The following is a 20,268-nucleotide window of genomic DNA, read 5'->3' on the forward strand; positions in this document are numbered from 1 at the left end:
CTCTGTATTACCTGGAGTTGAATATTATCCTGCCTTACTAGGTTGGGAAAATTTTCCTGAATAATGTCCTGAAGCGTATTTTCCAGCTTGGATTCATTCTCTTCGTCACATTCAGGTACACCTATCAAGCGTAGATTAGGTCTTTTCACACAGTCCCGTATTTCTTGGAGACTTTGCTCGTTCCTCTAATCTTGTCTTCTTGTTTTATTTCATTGAGTTGATCTTCGACCTCTGATATCCTTTCTTCTGCTTGATCAATTCGGCTGTTAAAACTTGTGTATACTTCACGTAGTTCTCATATTGTGTTTTTCAGCTCCATCAATTCACTTATTTTCTTCTCTAAATTGTGTATTCTTGTTAACATTTCGTCAAACCTTTTTTCAAAGTTCTTAGTTTCTTTGGATTGGGTTAGAACAAGTTCTTTTAATTCACAGAAGTTTCTTATTATCCACATTTTGAAGCCTGCTTCTGTAATTGGAACACACTTGTTCTCCATCAAGCCTTGTTTCATTGCTGATGAGGAACTGTGATCCCCCGCTGAGGGAGAGGCATTCTGATCTCGGGTATTCTCAGCCTTTTTTGGCTGTTTTCTTCCCTTCATTGTAAATTTATCCATCTGTGGTCTTTGTATTTACCGTCTTTATAATTGGGTTTCTGAGTGGACGTCCAAATTATTGATTCTCAGCGCCGAAATCTGAACAACCCACTGCACCGACTAAATCAGCGGCGTTAAGGTTGATGCTGCTTTTCTGACTCTGCACCAAGAATGGACGCTCCGAGGCGCCGGCAAAACCACCTCGCCGGTCACAAGAGTCGCGCTGGCGACCCGTGGGGCTCCTCCGCTGGGAATCTCCAGGTGCGTGAGCAACAGGAATTCATGTGAAGGTGTGGCGTCCTCTCGTTCTTTGTGCTTTCACTGGGAGCTACAATCCCGAGCTGCTAGTGATCAGCCATCTTGGATCTCTCTCTTTGACTTGATATTCCCATTTTATTCATGCATTGTTTTATTAACTTTCTCCTTGCTTCCTTCAGTTCTTTGAGCACTTTTAAGACAGTAGTTTTAAAGTCTTTGTCAGGTAGATCCACCATCAGGTCTTTTTCAGAGACAGTTTCTGTTGGTTTATATTTTTGTTTTGAACAGACCAGGCTATCCTGTTTCTTTGTATGTCTTTTGATTTTTTGTTGTTGTTGAAAAGTGCACATTTGAATCTAATAATATAGTAACTCTGGAAATCAGACTATTTATCTTCCCCAAGGTTTACTGTTGTTTTTGTTTTGTGGGGTTATTGTTGCCTGTCTCTGTGCTAAGTATTAGCTTTTTTGTAAACTTATGATCTTAATTATTTTCTGAGCCTGTATCTTTCCCTAGTTATGTGTAGTGACTTTCTAATTTCCTCTATTGTTTTTAAATGCCCTGGTTGTCAATGTCTGTCTCCCGAAATGAGAAAAAGAAAAAAAAATAAAAATAAAGAAAGGAAAAAAAAAAAAGTACTGGCCTTTTGAGTCCCAGGTAGGACCCTTCAGCTGGAGTAGGAGCGGCAACACTAATGATAGTTGCCCCTTTTTCTTTATGTGTGTGATTAGAAGCAGCAATTTATGCACAGATCGTTTATATATGGAAGACAGGTCCTTTTTGCCCAGCTTGGATCAGGTGAGCTATATGCAAGCTGCTTCAGGAACATGTGCACAGATGCCTGCCAAGAATCTAAAAAGTGGGGTAGAGGTAGCTGCTATTGTGCTAAGATAAAAAATTTACCCAAATTACCCACAATTTACCATCAAAGGCTTCCCTCCAAAAATTAGATGCCTTTAATAGACTCTTGACTTCCAAAATAACTTCTTAGATGGTGCCAGTGCAATGGGTGTTGAAAGACAGATTTATGGTGCTTCCTGCTTGCCATATTCTCCGAATCTCTTTAACTTCCTTTTGATTTTTCCTGAACAGAATTTCCTTGATTCCTCTGTGTGCCTGCAACTATTCCTTTTCTGCCTTCTTTGCCAGCTCCTCCTCCTTTCTTCCTGTCTCTAAATTTACATGCCCACTCAGAGTTTTCCATTTGACCTTCTGTTTTCTTTCAGTAGATGTCACACCTCTAATAGGATCACCTTGGGTCTTTATCTCATTACTTGAACTGCTTATGACTTGGTACTGTGTTTTTCTTTGACAAGTTTTCTTTCATTTACCCATGAGATCTTTTTGTAGATAACACCTGCCTTTTCACTTTCGATGTGTCCCTAAGTCTACTCATCGTCTTGCTCAAAGGCTTACATTCTGTTAGAGATGCCATTATATTTTCTAGACTTGCCAACTAAACCGTGTTCATTGATGATGCATCTTGCTGTCTTCGTATATTTATCACCAAGGTTTACAGGATTGTTTCAATCTCTGTATTTTCTCGTCCGTCGTCCTAGTTCATATATTCTGGGTTTCAACCTACTCATTGTCTTCATTCTCTTTTTTACGTTCCAACTGCATATCTATAACCAATTAGTGGTTAAAAATATTATATGCTTCCTCTTTCTTTTTATTGTATGCCACATCAAATTTCTCCTCTTGGTTTATTTTTCAGAGAACTCTATGGCTTACCTCATCTTATATAGCACACCTAATTTCCCACTGTGCTTTCTGTGCAGTCCTGGCTCTTTTGAAGCTTATGTTCTCATTGTCAGCCTCATATGCCAAGCTAATTTTTCTTGTGTCTTTCTTGATACCTGATGCATCCTCATTTTTAAAAGCCTAACTTTACTATTGACTCGTATGTGTCTTGACAACTGGATCATCTTAATCTCTCTCTTTTTTGCCTCCTGGGTCTTTTGATTGAGTCATGTGATATGGTGACATGAGCCCAGGATTTAGGGTTAAGAAGCCCTGCTAGGTCGCTTACCACTGCATTTCCCATCTTTACGTGCAAAATGAGGATATTAATAGCAGTTTCTTAGAAGGTTATTTTGGGGATTAATTGAGATAATGAATGTAGAGTATCCAACAATTTCTGGTTCAGAGTAAAGGCTACTATGAGTCAGTTAATAAATAAATTTGTTAATGCTGTTTGATTTTTCTGCCACTTAATGTATGCCCTTTTGTGGACTAATGCAATCATTGCCTGTACAATAATCTTGCCACCAAACTTTATTTTATAAAGCCAGAATCATAATGTGGGAGAACTTTAGAAATTACATAAAATCACAAATCATAGAGCACCAGATTTGACATGATCCTAACCCACCTGCTCTTTCTTGTGATGAGGAGACTGGAGCCTAAATTTCTTAAGTGAACTGTTCAAGGTGACCCAGTTAGTAGGCGAGCTGGCCCTAACCACTGTTAGAGGTTTCTGGACTCCCAGGCCTCTCGTCTTTCCATTAAATTCTTGTTCATTTCTTTTAGCAGCTGCCTGAAGGCAGGATCACAACTCATGTTTCTGTATCACCCATAACCTTTATTTTATTGCAGGAAGATAGAATATCTCCGTCGTTGATATTTGTGGCCTGATTGATTGATTCTTTCTTTGAATGGGCAATAGGAATTCTCTGGGAAAAGACTTATGAAGTCTGTACTATACTTATCAAAAGCACCCTTTTGATGCTTTTGACACTGTTGTAAGCATGCAAAGGGTTCAACATGCACTGCTTCTGTGTACTGACTCAGGGTGGTGGGGAAAGGAAATGGGAGAGGAAGTTATATACATCTTGAGCAAATCAAGCTTTTCTATTTTTAGTCCTTGCTACTGTTTGGAAAGTACAGCCTCTGTTCATGGCAGTCTGGCATGTGTTTCCTTAGTGCCATTTCAAAAGGGGGAAAAAATAAATATGGGAATTTTTTTTTTTTTGGTAGTGAAAATAGTTACTCAGTGAAATCACATAAGTTTCCCGTTTTTCTCTTGATGAAACCTCAAACCCACTAGGCACAGATTCCTCAACCTCAACTATGCGTGTCAAAGGCTCATGCAGATCAGGAGACCCAAGTCAGCACAACCTTGTATAGCAAGATATGCTCTGATGCCACAGAGACACGTGGGGCGGATCCGGGGATGGGGAAGGCAGGGAAGGGAATGTTGCTGTTCTTTCAGATTCTGTGGGGAACCTGGCCAACTACCAGATCCTTGCCCCCTGGAAAAGGCTGAAACCTGAACTAGGTAGATAAAGAGACACATAGCATTGCAGCTTTTTGCTTAAGCTTTTCCTGCTGCTTTAGTTTCTGTCCTTGGTAAAAGTTTCCCTGAGTGCTTTAATAGCTTCTTCCCCAATTCAAGTAAATAATTTCTCTTTAGCAGTTATGATGGCATTTGGGGAATTTTTCCAATCTAAGGCAATATCGTTAGGGGACAGTAAAGAACCTTCTGCTAGTAAATAAAATGATTGGTCTGTATTTAGATGGATTGCTATAATACAGTGGTACTCAAGTGATCAGAAATGGCAATGATAGAATGTCTTGGGGTCAAGTTCAAGGGTCCAGACTTGGTGCCGATGAGGGCCTTAGCCAAGGTGATGGCCATTACCATGGAGAAGGGGAACAAGAATCAAAAGCAATTTGGAAAGAGGGGCTTCTGGGAAAGAGAAGAGTCCAGAATGCTTTGCAGGAGTCTTCTGACTTTCTTCGAGGGAAGTACATATCCTTCCTGTCCTAGTATGTGCTGAATAGAAATATCCTTTGAAAAAAATCAGGTCTCTGAGGCAAGTGTGATGTGAATGTTACGAGACGAAATGTTGATACTGATGAGCAAATATTGCCCTTTGTTAATGAGATTGACTGTACAGTCTCCAGACATAAACAGCTCTGTCTAGATAAAACTGTAGCAGTAGGGTGAGAATAATGCATTGCTGTAATTAATGCTAATTTGTGGATATTGTTGTATTGTTGTCATTGTTTTTTAATTGAATATGTATTAAGCTCCAATAGGGTGCTATGAATAATGCCAACTTATAGTTGATTTGTTGGAACACTCAGAAGGCTTTATAAACAGCTATAAATGGAAACTCACAGCACTCCTTCGAGATGGTAATTGTCTTTGCCATTTCTGCAGATGAGGAGAAGTGAAGTAGATTATGTTTGCTCTGTTGGCACTGTGGGTGAGAACATAGAAACTGTCGAATGAGAGAAAAGTATTTTCCTTGTCCCCTGGAATTGGGTTAGAATATGTTAGTAAAGAATTCTCCTTAAATTGTTCAGAGTTGTGGGATTTTAATTAAATTGTTCCAGTTATTGTTAGCACTTGGATTAGCAACAGGCAACCAAATTCTAGGCCAGTGGATTTCAAATTTAGCATGGACAAGAATTTGGGTTAGGCTGGTGGGTTTGTTAAATGCAGATTACTAGGCCCTGCGTTCAAAGATTTAGATTTGGTAAATCTAGGAGTGGATTTAAGAAAATCTTATGTTCTTTGATATCTAGGGTGCTTCTGTCGTCAAAGGTTGCTAGTCTCCTTTCAAAACTCCAGTATTTTCTTATTTTAGGATGTGTCTTTGTCCACTAAAATCTAGCTTTACCTGAGACCAAGACTTTTTGTTTAATAGCTGCAAAGTCTTCTGTAACACACCAAGTATGATCTTATAATCCTCTTTTTTTTTTTTTTTTTTTTTTTTTTTGAGACGGGGTTTCGTTCTTGTTACCCAGGCTGGAGTGCAATGGCGCGATCTCGGCTCACCGCAACCTCCGCCTCCTGTGTTCAAGCAATTCTCCTGCCTCAGCCTCCCTAGTAGCTGGGACTACAGGCGTGCGCCACCATGCCCAGCTAATTTTTTTTGTATTTTTAGTAGAGACTGGGTTTCACCATGTTGACCAGGATGGTCTCAATCTCTTGACCTCATGATCCACCCGCCTCGGCCTCCCAAAGTGCTGGGATTACAGGCTTGAGCCACCGCGCCCGGCATAATCCTCTTTTTTAATAGAACATACCACTAGCAAACATGTGCAGAAGACTTACAATACGCTTAGCATTCTAATGGACACACGATTTCTACTACCTTGTTTCACCTGGTCTCCAAAATGTCCTTGCCGGGTTGGCAGTATTACTCTCCTATTTCATGAGACAACGCTAGAACTAAGAGTATATGACTTGGTCAGACATCACATCTGGTTTACTCCTGTCTGTCTTAACCTGGTTAGGCACATATTTTACTTTAAGTTTGAACAACAGGTGGGATTATTTTGGGCACTGAGAGAGTGCTGCTGAGCCTGTACACCTGGCTTAAGTGGTCCTATCCGGTAAGGAAGAACATTCACATTGCAACAAGGGAGAGGCGGAAAGGAAAGTTGGAAGTGACTAATTCAACTTTTCATTTTTTGGGGGGTCTCATTTCTTTAATATGAGGGACTGAACTGTCACTGAGTCAACAATAGATATTTGATTACCATCTGACTCTGGATATTCTTTGAAAAAAAGAACATTTCAGTTGGGCATGATGGCTCACACCTGTCATCTCAGCACTTTGAGAGGCAAGGTGGGCGGATCCCAAGGACAGGAGATGGAGATCATCCTGACTAACATGGCGCAACGCCGTCTCTACTAAAAATACGAAAAATTAGTGGGGTGTGATGGCATGCACCTGTAGTCCCAGCTACTCGGGAGGCTGAGGCAGGAGAATCACTTGAACCCAGGAGGCGGAAGTGGCAGTGGGCTGAGAGTGAGCGCTGCACTCTAGCCTGGGTGACAGAACGAGACTCCGCCTCAAAAAAAGGAAAGATAAAGAAAAAAAGGAACATTTCATAAGAAAGCCTGAAATGAGACATGAGCAGAATTCTGGGATAGAGAAAGGATTTTTAAGTTGAGACAAGAATAGCGAAGCTTGAGACGACATAGCTTCTTGCCTCCTTTAGACTTTCTTCAGCCTCCACCTAGCGAAGTAACAGCCTTGTCTTAGCAGTCTGTTGTATTGTATTCCCTGGGTCTAAGGCAGAAATGTATATGTGCTCCAATCACCCATGTTTGCTGTGCTGTGGAATCACATTCATTTCTGATTAAGGTGAAATCAGTAGCTTTCTGATACGGTCTCTCACTCACTTTTTATCAATGGCAACCTTTTTCATAAAAATAGGAATTTCTGCTGGGAGTGTTTTAATATAAATTGTCTGTGCACAGCCTGAAATATGTGTGATTCATACCATGTGTTTGTTCCCACATCAACACTAAGTCCCAAGATACAATTACCCCTGCCCACTCTCTCCTTCGTCATGGGGAATGTGTTTATCCTTTAGATATCAGCACCTTGGGTAAGCGCCAAGCTCCTTATATGCCTAGGTTTGCACACCTGCGTTATCTGACCACAGCTGACCTTTTGAGTCTCCTCTGACTCTATTTTTACCTTAAAGAACACTTGTGTTTGCCAAGTACACTTGCACATCGCAGTCTTCCTTCTATATCTTTATGCTCATGTTGTAAATATGTTAAATACTTTCTCTCCATTTAAGGTCTTCTCAATTCTGTGACCATATAGCAATCTCTGATTTCTTTATTTGGCTACTTTCTCTCTTTCCTCTCTCTTATTTTGCCTTTTTCTCTAATATCTGTGTGTCTTGTCTACATGTATTCTGCCTTCCAATATGGATATTTGTCAATAAACTAGCTTCTTCAATGCAGCTATAAGCTCTTGACAGAGAACCAGTGATCCGTTCTCCTTCCCTCCTTCCCCGTTTTTCTTCCCATTCCTTCTTTCCTTCCTCCCTCCTTTTTCCCTCCTTTCCTTCCCTTCTTTCTGTTCCTTCCCTCCCTCCCTCCCTCCCTCCCTCCCTCCCTTCCTTCCTTCCTTCCCTCCCTCCCTCCCTACTTCCTTCTCCTCCTTCTCCTCCTTCTCCCCCTCCCTCTCTCCCTCCTTCTTGCCTGACCTTCTTGTCAGTATGTCTTGCATATTTGACAAATATTTATGGAAAAGTGAATGAAACCTATCCTAAATGGAGAAGTCAATGGCCAAAAAGAATATTCGAGCTTGACTTTTTAATTGTAGTTGTTGTAGCCATGAACTCATTTTTGGTCATCTAATAGGCCCACACAATCTCTGCTTGGTGCTAGAAGGCATTTCCCCTTTTGTATTTTCTACCTAATGTCATGCAAAGTGCAAGAGCTTTGGAGCAAAATGTTGATTTCCAAATTCCAGTTCTTCCATTTACTACCCTAATAACCCTAGAAAGTTCTCTTTTTCTTTCGGATTCTTGGGCTATCCTCTTTTGTAAAACCGGAATAATATCATCTACTAATTTCTAGGATTGCTGGAATAGCCTGATGAGATTTTATATATGAAAGCACTTTCCTAACCCTGGGCACTTCCATGTGATAATGACAATGCAGAGAGGGAGCTATGATTTTTTTCCCTTGCTTTCCCAGCCGTGACTATGTCCCAGGCTGTGTGCAGTGGACTGGATAGCTGCCTAGTAATATCACTGGCTCATAGGATATTTTCTATTTTTTGTGTTCTTAAGAAGATCAGTTGAAATGTACGAGATACAGTTTTGGAAAAGATGTTTCCCAGTGGGAGGTGTTAAGGTTTTAATCCTATTTCAGCCGCTTCACTAGACAGACTACCTTACCTTTTTTGGGGGAATTGTATTATCTTAAAATAAAAATGTTAGAATAGCGATGTAAATTCCTCCTTCTGGTTCTAATATTTCATGAGCCTTGGTTCCATTTTCTATGCTTATCAACCATAATCGATTCTTTTGCATTTTCTCAAACGTCCTTCATCTGCACATCCTCATCCATAGTATTTAATGCATAGAATCAGAACCACAAATGTTTAAACACATTTCTCAGCTGGGCACAGTGGCTCATGCCTGTAATCCCAGCAGCACTTTGGGAGGCTGAGGCAGGTGGATCACCTGAGGTCAGGAGTTTGAGACCAGCCTGGCCAACATGGTGAAACCCCGTCTCTACTAAAAATACAAAAATTAGCCAGGCATATTGGCATGCTCCTGTAATCCCAGCTACTCAGCAGGCTTTGGCAGTAGAATCCCTTGAACCTGAGTGGCGGAGGTTGCAATGAGCCGAGGTTCCATTGAGCATTATAGCACTCTAGCCAGGTCAACAAGAGTGAAACCCTGGAAACAGAGAGAGAGAGAGAAAGAGAGAGAGAGAAAGTGGCGGGGAGGAGGGAAGGAATTTTCCCCCCTCTGTACATTTCCATGGCCTGGTCCTTTGCTTATACCTCTGACTACATGATATGGAATATGGGACATGGGAATTGAATACTTTTTTGTGGTTTCCAGTTTTGATAACATTTTAAGGGGTCAAAAAAGAGTTCGAGAAAAAGAAGACTTGAGAATGATGAGTCGATATATAAAGTTAACATCACATTTCTAAGTATTTGAATTTTGGGGAAAGTGAGAAAGTAGCTTTTGAAATTTAGCACGTCTGAGCTTATTAAACCTGTGTTATCAAAATGAAAAATAAGAAAAATACCTTCCATCAGGTTTTAAACAACATAATCAATAGCAAAATTACCTGACATGTTCTGTTTGATTAATACATCCACACAATTTTTGTGCATCCCCCCCCCCACATATGATAGTTTTAACGTAAGAGTAAACCTTTTTTCCCCTACTACTTGTCTACTGATTTTATTATTTTATGTTATTTTGTTATGCAAAGGATTCCTAGATGATCCTATGGATATCTTTATAGGTATTTCCATATAGAAATTTCAAACAGATGTATTTCTTTCATATGCACACACACACAGTTCAGAAAAGACAGCTTCATTTAGCTAAACTGTGTGCGTGGACTAACTGGTAAGCTGACTTTCTAGGATGCCACAGATTGCCTAGATAACCTGTAGCCGTGGTTTTTAAACTATCTTAGAATTGCTTCAGGAAATATTACTAGAGGAGATGGGGAATGAAGCGGCTCTGTATATGTTTCATAGAATGGGGTTCTATGTCTGATTTCGTTTTTACCGCAGACTCTGTTGCTTAAAAAGGGAGTGCCAAGTGTCTATCTTACTGTCAAATAATTCAACTTATTGTGGTTATTCTTATAGTTCTTGTTTTATTGGTGACTAGATAACATAATATAGGCATTGTTTAATATTATTATCTATGCAAATTGACCTTTAATTGTAGGAGATTAGTTTAAAATATATTATTTGTATTATTTTTATTTTATAAGGGCTGGAATTCAGTAGAAATCATTCAATGAGTAGGTAAATATTGTGAAAAGTGAAGGGTTTTTGTTGCATATTTAGTTTTGCTTTCTTATTTGAATAGAGCAGTGAACAATGAGGCTACTTGTGTGGACTCAAGTACAGACCACTTTACCCGTGACCCTGCCCTTACTAGTAAGAGTTGGCTTAAACTCGGGGTTAGCCTAACTCTTACGGATTTAGTCTGATTGCTTTTGGACAGCAAACGTAGCAACAGGCAAGTTGTGAAATGTCATTATAAATCTATGAGTATTAGAGGTTAAAAAAAAAAACAGAAAAGGACCTAGAAGGTCCATACCCTCATTTTCATAGAAGTGAAAGTTAAATTCCAGAAAGTCAGAGACTGCTTAATGGTGTCAGCTGGACTTGGTCTTGTGCAGGCTGCTGAAGCAGGGCTGACTGTGTGAAACAGAGGCCCCTGGGAGTACTGCTGAATAATCACATTTATCTTAAGGCTCCATCTCAATGAGATCTGATACTAGAAAGCTCAGGGTCAGGGCAGATCTGTGGTTGAACTCTCGCATCTTTCTTTTCTTCGCATTTTTTTCTCACTCCCTTCCTCTTTTTCCTCTCCTCACTCTTCGTTCCTCTGCTTCTCTAGTGTTTCCATGCTCATTGTTTTTATCCTGTTGTGTGTTTGGATTGTTAATAATTAACCATGTACATCATCATCCTGTTGGTTGATCCTGGCCATAGCTCATCCCTGTGTCAGTTTTTTATTTTTATTTTTATTTTTTTTTGAGATGAAGTTTCTTCTTGTTGCCTAGGCTCAAGTGCAGTGGTGCAATCTTGGCTCACTGCAACCTCTCCCTCCTGGGTTCAAGCAATTCTCCTGCCTCAGCCTCCCAAGTATCTGGGATTACAGGAACTAACCACCACCACTCGGCAAATTTTTGTATTTTTAGTAGAGATGGGTTTTCACCATGTTGGCCAGGCTGTTTTCACTGACCACAGGTGATCCACCCACCTCAACCTCCCACAGTGCTGGGATCATAGGCATGAGACACCATGGCTGTTGGCAGTTTTGTTACATGTTTTTTAGTCCAAACTCATAAGAGAAGGAGATTTATTTGCCCATCTAATTTCCCTGCCTCTGTCCAAAAGTTAGGCTCACCAGCCTATTTATGGACCCTTGGTTCTGTGGGCCTCAGTGTTCCGAAATGGAGTCACATGTTTCAAAACATGTCTCCATTGACACGAAAGGGTGGGGGCAGGACCATTTCCTGTAAAGGAGTTTTGGGTGGATCAAACATTGCTAATGCTGGGTAAGTGTGTTAGGACTGAAAAGGATTAAATTATATGAATTGTGAGGAAAAAGTAATTCTAGCATTTATCAAGCCTAGCATTTATGTTCTATCTATCTTGACGTTTGATACGGTTTGGATATTTTTTTTTCTCTCCAAATCATGTCAAAATGTGATCTCCAGTGTTGAAAGTCAGGCCTAATGGGAGATATTCGATCATGAAGATGGATTTCTTAGGGTGGGTTAGTGCCATCCCCCGGGTGATGAGTGAGTTCTTCCTCCGGGTTCACGCGAGATCTGGTTGTTTAGAGAATTTGGTGCCTCTCCCCAGGCCTTGTTCCTCTTTTCACATATGACATGGTAGCTCCCTGTCACCTTCCATCGTGATTATGAGCTTCCTGGGATGCTCATCAGAAACCGACCAGGTATTGACACCATGCTTCTCATACAGCCTACATATTCATGGGCCAGTTAATCCTCTTTTCTTTATAAATTACCCAACCTCAGGTGTTGTTTTATAGTGATGCAAAAATGGCCTAATATAACGTTTTTGTGCTTCAAGTGTACTAGTATCATGAAAAACTCTAGTCTTTTGTTGTATACCTTATTTCTTTTTTTTTTTTTTTTGGTGCTATGTTCTCAGTTGTCAAGCCAGGATTCCACTTCACATTATGAAAATGTACTTCCTCTTATGAATCCTCTAGAGTTTGCTCCCAAAACAGCTTTTGAGACAACTTTTCCCACTGCCCTTAACATGTGGACAAGATGTCCTTCTCAGATATTAATAAGACTTGAGTTTAGGCCTTGTTTTGTACATTAGAAAAGTTGAGTTGTATTTCTGTTAACCATTAGATAAGAAGCTTTTTAGAGAAGAGGGTTGTTTTTGTTTTTAAATTTCTGTCTCTTCCACATAGTTTTATAAAGAGTATCAAAGAACACAGTGTATTTGGTATCTCTAGGTAAAGGTCGAGGTGGTGTTTTTCAGTGAAATATGCATAATCTCCTCAAGGTTGAGTATCATGGCTTTTTTTATACTGCATACTACTTAGCATAAACTATTTTCTAGAGCGGCATGGAAAAAAGCCATCCATGCAAGTCTGTCATGAGTGTTATCCTGTGAACATTATTATCATGGAAAATTAGACGAAGAGGAAAATTAGGCTAATTATCAAATTAGTGGGTTATTTGTAAGTCCCCCTCCCCTCGGGAGGGTACATTTGGGGAGATAGATAAGAAGGGTTTGGGAAAAGACGAATACTTCAACTGAATGAGTGGGAAAGAGGATACACATCCCAATAGGAACAAATTCATTTCTTCCCTAACTTACAACAGTTTGTATCCAATTCCATAAAATGACATTTATGTTAGATAAGATAGATAGTATTTGCTGCATTTCTCACCACTGAATACTGCCTGTCTCCACTAAACATTATCAGGATCAGTTTGGTGAGGCTGCTCATATTATTATATAGCATGGGAGATTATATTAAGTAGAAATGTTACTGTCTTTGTTTTAATTTTAATCCCAATACCTCTTAGCCATTATTTGAACTGTCTATTGATATTTTCATGCTATCATTAACCATACAACATAATATAGGTTGTTTTTAAGGGAAAAAAATATAAATTCACTCTGTACCCACCCCTACTCCCCCTGCTAAGTATTCATTGTGTTAGAAATCCACTTAGAAAAGTTGTTCTCAAAGTGGGAACGCCTCACTTTGAGAATGACTCAGACCACCACTGTCACTGAGGATGCAGAGAACATCCTCAGACCTGCACCATCACTATCACCTATGAACTTACTAGAAAGGTAGGTTCTTGGGCCTCAGCCAAGATATACAGAATAAGGAACTATGGCAGGTGCAGCCTGGAAATCTAAGGTTTAATAAGTCCTCCAGGTGGCTCCATATAGGCTAATGTTTGAAAAACACTGATCTAGGATTGTGTTCTGTATAGTTAATTCCTGGCACCATTACACATGTCTAGATTCATAAAAGCCCCATCTACTGAAGCCTCTTAGTAACTTATTTTTGCTTTTGATCAAAATACTTTTAAAAGTCACATACTCAATTGACTATTAACAGAAACATTTATTTTGAGACTGTGGTCAAATTAACAAATAACTAGCATTTATTGAGTACTTGTTATGTGAATATCACTTGACATGTGTGAACCCATTTAATTTTTACAACTGCATGAGGAACCTAGAGAGCTCAGGTGAATTGTTGAAGGTCACAAAGCCAGCAAGTGGAAGATCCAGCAATTACAGCCTGACTCCAAAGCCTTCACCAGTATTCTTTTGTATTAGGGATGCCTTGAGGAAATAACTTAATTACAGTGATTACAAACAAATACATATTGATTGTGTTTCCAATTTCATCAAAGACAGATGATAGATAAACGATTGATCTTGATCTAACTTACAACAAAACAGTTACACTTTCAAGAGAAACTAGATGGAAACAGTTTGGATATTTCTCCCCTCCAGATCTCATGTTGAAATTTAATCCCCAGTGTTGGAGGTGTGGCCTAGTGGGAGGTGTTTGGGTCCCTCATGAATGGCTTGGTGCCTGTATAAGTCTTTTTTTACACTACTAATAAAGACATATCTGACACTGGAAAGAAAAGAGGCTTAATTGGACTTAGAGCTCCACGATCCTGAGGAGTCCTCAGAATCACGGTGGGAGGCGAAAGGCACTTCTTACATAGTGGCAGTAAGAGAAAATGAGGACAATGTAAAAGCAGAATCCCCTGATAAAAATCATCAGATCTTGTGAAACTTAATTCACTACCAGGAGAACAGTATGGGGGAAGCTTCCCTGTGATCCAAATTATCTCCCATTGGGTCTCTCCCACAACACGGGGAATTATGGAAGTACATTTCAAGATGACATTTGGGTAGGGACATAGAGCCAAACTGTTATCAGTGCCCTCCCCATGGTACAGGTCATACAGAGTGAGTTCTTTGTTATTTCACAGAAGAGCTGATTGTTTAAAAGAACATGGCGCCCCTGTCTCTTCCACCCTCTCTCACTTTGTGACATGCTGCCTTCCATTACCTTCCTCCATGAGTAAATGCTTCCTGAGGTCCTCACCAGAAGCCGATGCTAGCTCTGTGCTTCCTGTACAGCCTGCGAAACCATGAGCCAAATAAACCTCTTTTCTTTATAAATTCCCCAGCTTCAGGTTTTGTATTACAGCCATGCAAAATAGACTAACAAAGATAGTGTGTTTTGTTATTTAAAAAGAAAACACTCAAAACTCCTTTAGTTGTCACCATCTTTTTTCCCACTGATATTAGACATAAGTGAGTATAAACTTTATTGACCATAATAGAAAAAAGTGGAGTGAAGTTCCTGTTGCATTATTAAACTTAAATGAAACTAGCATTGAAAAGAAAATAAAAGTTGTTGTAAACACAATGTAATATTTTGTGTTATTAGCCTCTTAGGTTTTACTAAGTTAAGGTAGTTTTATATTCCTAAGTTATCAGAGAAAGCTTGCCTTTTTCTAATTAATCACAAAAGGAAGCTCCAGCTTGGGTGAGTCTGGGAATCCCTTTGTTTTCCATGCGGGATCAGTGGTAAGACATGCCTTTAGCTCCGTGAAGCACAATTGAAACACATTGATTTAGTACATTTAAGATAGATTTCTCTAAGGATTATTTGGTTACTTTCTATAGGTCTGCCATTGGGCAGTCACATACACATTCTGGCTTTTCAGATTCACATTCTGTGATGTATTAGTATGGTTGTCTGTCTGTTTCAGAATCTCAGAGATTCTGAGGGTTGTTGAAGATCAGTTCAGGGTCACGTATGTTTTGAGTGTGACGCTGGGCATTGGATCTAATTCCAGTATATAAACATCCTAGGGTGGAGACTGGTTCTTAATTAAATAGACCATTCCCCTTGGTCTTTTGTTTCCCTTAATAGCCTGGGTAAGATTTTCCTATATAACAGTTTTTATTTGATCATTAAGCTCCTTAACTATTCTTTTTCATAGCACAAGACTTTTCTGTTAGTGCTGCTTTCCTACCTTGAAACTGAAATGAATACTGAACAAATAAATTGTTAATGTATTAAGCAAGATCTGTTTATTTTCATTCATTAATAATGAATGGTCTCACCATTTCACAATCGTTAAGGCCATAATTAGTTCAGGCAGAGATCATCTGTGGATGCTAAAACCACTGGGTGGGTGAAAGGTTTTTGAGAAGTATAATACTCACAGTGCACCAAAGTATCACCTCATAGATTATTTTTAAATTTAAAGATGATCCAGGTATGCTTACAATGGTGAAATCTGGTAGACACTACGTTAATCGAGTCATCAAACTTGGCATCATCCAAATATGGGCCAAACTGACACCAGGAGCTTCCTGATGGGGTGCAGCAGGAAGGACGTGGCCTCAGGCATGTGATATTCCTGCCAAACTTGTTTAATCTGAACCAATTATCAAGAAAAATCAGATTGGTGGACATTTTATAAGACACTTGGCCAGAATTGTTTTTTTTTTGAGACAGAGTTTGGCTCTTGTTACCCAGGCTGGAGTGCAATGGCGCGATCTCGGCTCACCGCAACCTCCGCCTCCTGGGTTCAGGCAATTCTCCTGCCTCAGCCTCCTGAGTAGCTGGGATTATAGGCACGCACCACCATGCCCAGCTAATTTTTTGTATTTTTTAGTAGAGACGGGGTTTCACCATGTTGACCAGGTTGGTCTCGATCACTCGACCTCGTGATCCACCCGCCTCGGCCTCCCAAAGTGCTGGGATTACAGGCTTGAGCCACCGCGCCCGGCGCAGAATTGTTTTAAAAGTTAGCTTTATAAAAATCAACAATCAACTGGGAGCTTGTTCTAAATTAAAAGAGAATAATAAGACATATTAGTTTATTATGTGATCTTTGGATTTGGGATGGAAATTTACAGTAGATAAAAGGATACTACTGGAACCACTGGTGAAATGTGAGTATGGGTGACAGTAGATAATACTGTTTCTATGTTAAAGTTCTGCAGTTTGATAGTGGCTTTGAAGAAATCAGAAATTCTTAGGAATTTCTTAGGAATTCTTAGGAATTTGTAGGAAATTTCTTAGGAATTTTGTAGGGATTCCTAGGAATCACGTCTCTGTGAGTTTAAATTTCTTTGGATATAAAGAATGAAAAAGTAAATACATATAAATCAGTGCTTTTTCATAACTGTTTGCTGGTCCTCCTCATCTGTCATCTGTGGTTAGTGGTTTAGCGATAGTTGGGCTGAAATATGACCCATTTAAAGTCAGACTCTTGATAATGGCCTACGTTTATTTCATTCACACGCTATACATTTTGGTTCTGGCTCTTGTGTTTTTGGACTGTCTTTATGTACTTACAGTGAGGGCATCATTGTCCTATAATTCTGCTGTTCGGACTTAACTATGATTTTTCAAGTCATCATAAGTCCCAACTGTAGTTTGGTGAGCTTTTACCACACATGTATTTAGAGAACAGATAAAAATACATATAAGAAATAATATGTTCAAATGGTTTATTCATGGGAATTTTTTGGTCCTTGGTAAAGGGACACTGTCACTAGACACCTTTGGTGCCCCAGCTCGTTTCTTTCCCTCCCACCTGCACGTACCAGCTGCTGCTACAGCAGTTAGCTCTGCACAGGTGTGACCTGGTAGCCCTTGGCCTCAACTGCAACACCTTTCACTCACTTTCTGTGCTGGGCCTTCTCTGCGTCCATGTAACTTCTTGGGACAAATAGGAGGGAGTTCAACATCTAGTAGGCAATCCTAAACCAATGGAGAAATGGAGGTTGAGGATACTTGTCCACTCTCCAACCCCTCAGATGGAACAACTTGAGGCACATTTTACAGGACTCCTCAGCATGCTCCAGGAGGATGGAGCCCTAATTGCTCATGTTGCTGGCCAGCTCAATATAACGTATTTGAATTGGCTTTCCTTCGGCATTAGTCTATTCTCATGGGGCTCATAAAGACATACCCAAGACTGGGTAATTTATAAAGAAAAAAAGATTTAATGGAGTCACACTTCCATGTGGCTGGGGAGGCCTCGCAATCATGGCAGAAGGCAAAAGGCACATCTTACATGACGGCAGGCAAGAGAGAATGAGAATCAAGCAAAGGGGCTTTCCCTTTTTAAAACCATCTGATCTCATGAGGCTCATTCAGTACCATGAGAACAGTATGGGGGAAACTGCCCCATGATTCAATTATCTCCCACGTGGTCCCGCCCACAACACATGGGGATTATGGGAGCCACAATTCAAGATGAAATACGGGTGGGGACACAGCCAAACCATATTTCCTTTCTTCTCTGCTGAACTCTTTCTAATCTCTCAGTGCTGTTTCTCGGAATTGGTTCCCAAAATGAATGGCTTACATACAAGCTTTTGTCACAGGCATTGTTTTTCTTGACAGAATACAGACTAAGACGATGTCATCTTTGAAATCTCTCTAGTTATGGTTGGAGAGTGTGGGGATTGTTACTTTGTAACTACTTTATAAAAGTTTGTGGTGGTAACTAGAAAAAGCATTCATCAGGAGAATCTTCCTGGTTACTGGCATTGGGAAGGTCATTTATCAGTCAGGTAACTGGCACCACTACTGGGATAGGGAATTAATTAGGAAGAAGACATCTTGGTAAGTCTACAGGATTCTGTTGCTTGGTTATAGGACTTTGGGTCTTGGTATCTGGTATAAGGGTTCGGGAGTAGCAAGAGCCCCTAAATCTAAAGATAAATGAGTATCTAGAGATTCATGGCGGGACTTGGGCAGGACATCAGTTATTCGACGTGGGATATAAAATTGAGACTTGAGAGTCTCTATTCTGATTCATAATGGGATTGAAATGTAGGAGTAAAGCTACTATAATATTTGCACAGTCTTCCCCTGCCATGCTGCCCCGTTATCCAGTTTTCATGGAAACTCACACAGTGTTAGGCTGGGCGTTGTAATAAATTACATCAGCCTAATATGAGAAACTGAAAATAGGGAACAGTCTGAACTTAGAGGGTAGGGAAAATAAGGATCCTGGAAACTAACTGATGTCTTACAAGCACAGACTGGTTGCATATCATAAATACTTGTTTCTTGGTATAGTTCAGGGTAATTCTGTGACTTGTTGAGTCTCAGTGGTTAGATATTGCAGTGACTTCAGGCATAGGCAGTTGATGTACTTTCTGATTCAGTAAAGTACAGATGTTGAAGACCTGATTAAATCCTGTCTCTGCTAATACCCTGGGGGAACACTTAATGAATGATGCTTCCCTCAAGAAGAAGAATAATTAACAATAGCTATATTATTCATATTAACTTATAGTTACTGGTTGCTATAATTAATGCTATTTAGGAAAATCATCATAATTATAGCACTTTACAACTTGCAGAGTATTTTCTCATCCATTTTCTTATCTGAATCTTGTAACATTACCCTGGCTTAGGTAGAACATGTGATATTCTCTTCATTTTATAGATGAGAAAATTATGGCCCAGGGAAAGACTTAAACAGACACCAATCTATCACCCTTCCAATATATTGGACTATCTATGACAGGTGTCCCCAAACTACGGCCCGCGGGCCGCATGCGGCCTCCTGAAGCCATTTATCCGGCCCCCCACCGCACTTCAGGAAGGGGCACCTCTTTCATTGGTGGTCAGTGAGAGGAGCACAGGATGTGGTGGCCCTCCAACGGTCTGAGGGACAGTGAACTGGCCCCTGTGTAAAAAGTTTGGGGACGCCTGATCTATGAGTATGTGGAAATACACTTACCAAATTAATGTCTACCATAATATTTTATATCTGTACACAAGAGAAGCAACTTTACTCAGCTTTTAGTTGTCTTCTGTAACAACAATGCCCTGCCTTTCCTTGTACCAGGAACCATTACCCGGAATGTTCACAGGAAGTTTAAATGTTAAATGGAGTTTTTCTTAATTATACCAAAATGTTTCATAGACATTACTGCCCTTTGAGATAAACGTGAGATCTCTGATACAGGGATTAGCACCTTGGAAACATCTGTTTCCAGTATACAGACCCGCTGGCATTTAAGAGTTTAATCACACTGGAAATTCAGAATCAGAAAAGTCTGAATTTCAACCAACCTGTCATGTCACTCTTTTTCTAGTTTTGGTTGTGACAAGAGAGTGGAAGAAAATCTCTCAATTTCACAAGGCCGGACTTCAAATCTGGGCCATCCAGCTTGATGATATACGCATACTTACCAGTGTGAGCATGTATACACCAGTGTGAGCATGTGTACACCCATGTGTGTGTGCACACACAGATGCACACTGAACCTCTTTCGTTCCCTTTTTATATCAAATCCCAGAGTATCCACTGCCTACTGTTTTACCTCTAACTGTGTTTACCCAAAATATATTGATATGAGGAAGGTCACTGGCTGAACCTGTGGCACAGTCTGTTATTATTCATTGATTTATTTATTCAAAAATACTTACTGAACACTTAGATGGACTAGGCCTTGAACGAGATTCTGAGGAAACAGGAACAAAACAGCCAAAGCTTCTCACAAAGCTTTTATGTTCTATGGGAGAGACTGAAAATAAACAGGAAAATATACATGGTGGTAGATATTATAAAAAATAGATTTAAAAGAGAGGGGATAAGATGACGTGATATAGAGGGATCATAATAATACATTTAGCAGGAAAAAAATGTGAGGCGGCTGCTTTAGACAATGTGATAATGTGAAATAGATATATTATTTTATTATTATTATTATTTGTCTCTGTCATGTGGGCTGGAGTGCTTGATGAAGTTTTAAGAGCTTACTCCATACACATACATGATCATTATTAAATTGTCACTTTAAAAGATTATTTTTTTACTTCACCCTGCCTCCAAATACTAGAGTCATCTTACTTTA

The 20,268-nt window shown here is 39.8% G+C and overlaps 1 protein-coding gene across 15 annotated transcripts in view; it reads left to right on the top strand.

Annotated features, from left to right (window-relative positions):
* The window catches only part of LPP (LIM domain containing preferred translocation partner in lipoma), a 736,333-nt gene that overhangs the window by 351,123 nt on the left and 364,942 nt on the right, over nt 1-20,268 (top strand). The gene's annotated exons all lie outside the window — the stretch shown is intronic.

Source organism: Saimiri boliviensis, chromosome 8, assembly GCF_048565385.1.
Source record: "Saimiri boliviensis isolate mSaiBol1 chromosome 8, mSaiBol1.pri, whole genome shotgun sequence".
NCBI lineage: Eukaryota > Metazoa > Chordata > Mammalia > Primates > Cebidae > Saimiri > Saimiri boliviensis.